General features: G+C 37.7%; 1 pseudogene across 1 annotated transcript; it reads left to right on the forward strand.

Moving 5' to 3' along the window:
- The first annotated feature begins 1,508 nt into the window (after positions 1–1,508).
- LOC143622711 (U-box domain-containing protein 30 pseudogene) lies at positions 1,509–3,783 on the forward strand (annotated as a pseudogene). Its single transcript, XR_013151768.1, has 2 exons — positions 1,509–3,347; positions 3,389–3,783. The product of XR_013151768.1 is annotated as a U-box domain-containing protein 30 pseudogene (transcript).
- The last annotated feature ends 1,836 nt before the right edge of the window (positions 3,784–5,619 follow it).

Here is a 5,619-nt window from a genome sequence, read left to right on the forward strand (position 1 = left end):
TGGCAAACCAGATTGGGGGTTTCATTTTTTTGAGCTTTGAACATCCCCAAATATGCAACATACTAGCAGCTACGTTGAATTGAAGACCAGCCGCCTTCAAACCCTAATACACGAGCCACCTTGGATTTCCGACGAGGGGTGCCGATGAGGCGATGACGGAACGTGATTCCAGGGAAACTTGATAAGAAGAGAACGAGAAATTTAGGGTTTGCAGAGATCGTGGTGGCTTCCGTAGGTTGGATGGTAACAGGTGGTGGTGTGGGATTGGGTGGTGATAGTGATGGTGGGTTTGGTTATGGTTAAAGAAAGAGATGAGAAAGTGGGGAGTTTGAGAGGTGGTTTGATCTTTTTATTCCAAGGCCAAATTCTTTAACCTAATTACACATATAACCCCTCAAAGGGTAAAAAGACTAAGTTGCCCTCACATGAGATGCACATGACTAAATTTAACGAGAAAATTTAATAGAGTTAGTGCCAAATGACGTAACGTGATAGAGATTTGAAACATAAAGGATGCTTTCAGTCGTTAAGTTTGCCAAAAGACGACCACTGAAAAAACGCAAAAACATAAAGGACGAGTATTGCCATTTTATCTTGTATCTTTCATTTATGTCACTTAATATAAAAAGTTTTCACATTTAAAAATAACCTTATATTATTGTAACAACAACTAATAAAATTTGTGTGACTTTAAATAAACAAATAAGTTTAAACGATATTAGCGGAATGCTTTAAAAACCAATTCACTATTAGATAACGTGTGAATGTATTTGTTACACAAAGAAAAAAATAAGACTATAGGTTCATTTTGTTAATGAAGTATGGCTAGTTACGCGACTTTAGTACAATTTTTTATTTTATTTTAATAATATCCTTTTTGTAACTATACCCTTGAGTTTCCAAGTCTTGCCCATTTCATCCATTTCACTAACCCTTCATGTTTTTAACGTTATGTTAATTTACCTATTTTGATGAAAATAACAACTGTGATAAAACCTTAGGTACGATTTTATAAGATGAATATTTTATATTTAACCATCTTAATATCTGTGGCACGAACGTATGTGCAAGTTATATGAACGAGATGTATTTTCTTCTATTTATGCATCTAGGTTTTGACACATATAAACATACCATGAAAAATAAGATAACACAACGTGTTTATTGTAATCAAAAACCTTTTCAAATATGGATATACATCCACAATGTATACATTTGTCACACAAACCCGCATAATATAAAATGACATAACCATATCATCTAATTGAATAATCACATTGTGTATCACCCATGTATTACAAATTTTAAAAAATTATAAAACTTATAAAATTTAAAAACCCGAAACATCGTCACGCGTGGTAACACTAGCACGTGTGAAGCGGTCCAACTGGCTTATAAACCGGCCCCATTCAATTCATCATCCTTTCCGGTTTACCAAATTTCAATAAAAATAAATTAAAAAAAGAATCCAATCTCTTTATTATCATTATTGCTTAGCTTTCCTCTGTGTTGAACGATTGCCCCAAAAAGCACAGGACCTCTTCTTTATTATTATTATTATTATTATTATTATTATTGATCCATCCACACTCAAACTCTTGGTCTCTTTCAATCCCATTATTATTATTATTATTATTATTATTAACCTCATACTTTATAAAAGGCATTTAGATCTCATTATTTCCCCATTGACTGTTCCATTCTACTATTGGTTTGGTTTCATCATTCAAACCTTTTATACACCTTGAATACGACGTCAAACACACTTCGTTTTCATCACTCTTTTGACCCAACCCATATCACCATACTCAACCACATTGCAATTTGCCTGAAACCAATTTGCCCACCAAGTGTTTGTGAATATGCGCCTGTGTAATTCAACCCCAGATGGGGTTAACGGCCAGGTCCTAGATCTACACACTGCTGTCAAAGATGGTGTATTAGGCGGTGGACTCGGGTTCGGATCCGGGTTTGATCAGAAACTGGATCTTAATAAGATGATTGAAGAATTGGATCTACCAGATGTCCCGTCTGTGTTCATCTGTCCGATTTCACTTGAACCAATGCAAGACCCGGTTACCCTCTGTACGGGTCAAACGTACGAACGATCCAATATCTTGAAATGGTTCAGTTTGGGTCACTTCACTTGTCCCACAACTATGCAAGAGCTTTGGGATGACTCAGTCACACCAAACAAGACCCTGCATCAGTTAATCCACACTTGGTTTTCACAAAAGTATTTACAAATGAAGAAGAAATCCGAAGACGTAGCGGGTACGGCTTCGGATATCTTGGACACGCTTAAACGGGTTAAGGGTCAAGCGCGTGTTCGGTCGTTGAAAGACCTGCGAAGGGTCGTGACCGAACACGCGACCGCGAGAACAGCGGTTGTTAGTAAAGGTGGGGTGGGTGTTTTGTTAGCCTTATTAGGTCCTTACACTTCTCACGCCATTGGGTCTGAAGTGGTGTCAATTCTTGTGAATTTAAGCCTTGATTCGGGTTCGAGGTTGAATCTTATGCAGCCTGCGAAAGTTTCGTTATTGGTCGATATGTTAAACGAAGGGTGTATCGAAACGAAGATTAATTGTATCAAATTGTTGCAAAGTTTAATGGAAGAAGATGATTTCCAGTTAATTGTTTCGAGTCATAGTTTGTTAGTCGCGTTGATGCGGTTGGTTAAAGATAAACGACACCCGAGTGGGAATTTGCCCGGTTTAAAGCTGCTTAAATCTATATGTTCGGTTAAGGATAAACACGCGATAACGTTGATTGTTAGCATAGGCGCGGTTCCTCAATTGGTTGAATTACTCCCCGGGATAAATCCCGAGTGTTTGGAACTTGCATTGTTCGTTTTGGATGCGGTTTCGGATGTGAAAGAAGGTAAACTCGCATTGAGCGGGTGCTCGAATACGATACCGAATATGGTTAGGATCTTGATGAGGGTATCTGAGACGTGTACGCAGCTTGCTTTGTCGATTTTGTGGTCAATTTGCAAGCTTTCGCCTGAAGAGTATTCATCGGTTGCTGTTGATGTGGGTCTGGCTGCAAAGCTTTTGCTTGTTATTCAAAGCGGGTGTGATCCGTTGCTGAAACAGCGGTCGGCTGAGCTGTTGAAGCTCTGCAGTTTGAATTATACAGGTTCGATCTTTATATCTAAATGCAAGTTAACAAGAACCATCAGGTGAAAGCTTGAAGAGTGATTGTATATAGTTGCCTGCCTTTGTGGGATTATTACCATGGGTAAAAAATTACCTTTTTTGTTATCTTTTACATTTCAGTTTAAATTTTGGAATATAAATATATTTCTTTGGTTAACTATTGAAATTGGTTTAGTGTTCTTGACCATTGTGGTAATATGTGTGTTTGATTGTTGGGACTCCAAGTTTAGTGTATGATTGTGGCATGTGTGTGTATGGCTAAACTTACTGTGTGTGATTGATGGGAGTCAAAGTATGGTGATGGAAGAGGGCCATTGTGTTTTCAAAAAAGACTCAATACTTTAGACCAATGATGTCTTTGAAAATCAAAAGATAGTTAATACTTGATAGAGCCTTTCACTATAATCTGATTTAGACGAAACTTGTCACCATCAATGGGGTCCCATCTACGTCGAAGTGGATAAGAGGAGGCGTATGTGGAATACATTGGGCGAAAAACAATGTTGGTTTATGTGGCCAAGGTCCGTGTGCAAGGTCCTCCATGGATGACTCGCGTGAAAGGAGAGACAAAGAGAGAGCTCCATCTAGCAACAAACGTCTTTTTGTCCTATCATTCCAGATTCAATTATGAAACTAGGAGTAAATGAGACGAGCCCCTTGTAATTTATTCAAGACTAGCTCTTTGAAAAGGCTCAAATTGCTTCGAGTTTAAAATGAATCGGAGTCTAGATTAGAGCTTATTTAATAAACGAACTCGAGTCTAAGTTAGAGCTCGTTTATCTCGAACCCTAACATAACATACCGAGTGTAATTAGACTCGCAAGGCTAAACATGCATATAATTTATATGTATATAACAAGTTTTATTTAATAGAATCTAATATATAAGTATATAATAGATAATAGATATTATTAATAACGACATAATTTAAGAATAGGGAAATAAAATGATGCAATTTACCAAGTCACACTCAGATTGAGACCACACTTGTCATCCAGTAGGAGAGGGAGGCCAGCTTGTCGACCATTCCTTAAACACTTCATGTGAAATGTCACTTCCCACTTCTTTGCTTTACCAACGACTTTCATTCATTATCTTTTTAGTTTTCTATTTAAATTTATCTCACTTTCATTATGTGACACAATATATGTAAGTAAACTACAAAATAAAGAAAACATACAAATCCTTGTATTAATTCATTCATTCTTGATATAGTCGGAATTTTGTTTTGATGGTTAAAACTTAAAAAAGAGTTATGAGCTATGATGAAGAACGGTCTCCATCCGGGCCGGATACCTAAGGACCTTGGTCTTCTGGGCCTAACATGGATATAGGAGAAGACAGGCTTGGGCAAAGCTATTTTTATAAAACTTTCAGAAGCCCATGGAGCATTGAGAATCAATAAGTATGAAAACACAAATTATTTGGGTTTACTTGAGTCATTGTGTTGTAGAGATGCCCAAACTGGATTTTGGACAAAACTTAATTGGTTTTAAAATCGTTTGGATTGAATAAATAGTAGTCAAAATCGGTTTGGCCCTAACTAGTTCGGTTTGAAGTCGTTCTTGATGAGTCGCCTTCTTCCCATCATCTCAGCTGTTTTCAAAGGAAATTGTATTGGGTTGTTTCAAACTGGATTCAACGTACTATATAAGTTGGGAAGAAACATAGTTTAATGTCCTAGTTAAGCGTATCATTTGCTTCATGTGTGACAAGACAATCACTCAAGCACTTGATTTCAAAACTAGATGCATTTTGGTTCTAGTTGTCATGAACGGTGTCGCGTGAAGAATGAATACCCGAAGTTTAAAGGGGTAAAGCATAGACTCATTGAAGCAAAGGCGGTGAAAACAACTAATAATAGAAGAAAGATTGAAATGCAAGGGCAAAAAGAAAACCATTTCAAATCACCACACCTAAAAAGCCAACACTACACTACACTACATCCAAAATAATCCGATGCTAGCCAATCTTTTATATCTATTGCCGATACGACTTCCTATGGGAGTCCGGAAGTGGTGAAGTATCAATGAGAGTAAAGCCTGACCTTCAAGATCTAGGAACCTGCAATCGTGAACCTTGTTACAGAAGAGGTATGCCGTAATCAAGTAAACAAACGGTTATCTCGATTCATTAGAAATTGGACTGGTAAGGAAATAACCCGGTTGAAGCATAATGATCATACGTCTGTAATGCATTGTCTGTCCCATAATGGGTCCCATTCTTCTAGCCTTTCCCCGAAGTCGATGACAAAAAAATATTCTTGTCATAGGCCATGTTCCTGGTCAGAAATATAGTGAAATTACCTTTCCTATTCTTTCCCTGGACCCCGCTACTAAGAAAGACGTTCCCTACCTCCTTTATCACTGAGCGGTCATTAAGGGGCCTTAGCTGGTGATCCGGGCTGTTTCCCTCTCAACGATGAAGCTTATCCCCCATCGTCTCACCCATTGGATTTTTT

The sequence above is a fragment of the Bidens hawaiensis genome, unplaced genomic scaffold, assembly GCF_021521415.1.
Source record: "Bidens hawaiensis isolate Kalapana, Puna unplaced genomic scaffold, B.hawaiensis_p1.1 tig00003241_1, whole genome shotgun sequence".
NCBI lineage: Eukaryota > Viridiplantae > Streptophyta > Magnoliopsida > Asterales > Asteraceae > Bidens > Bidens hawaiensis.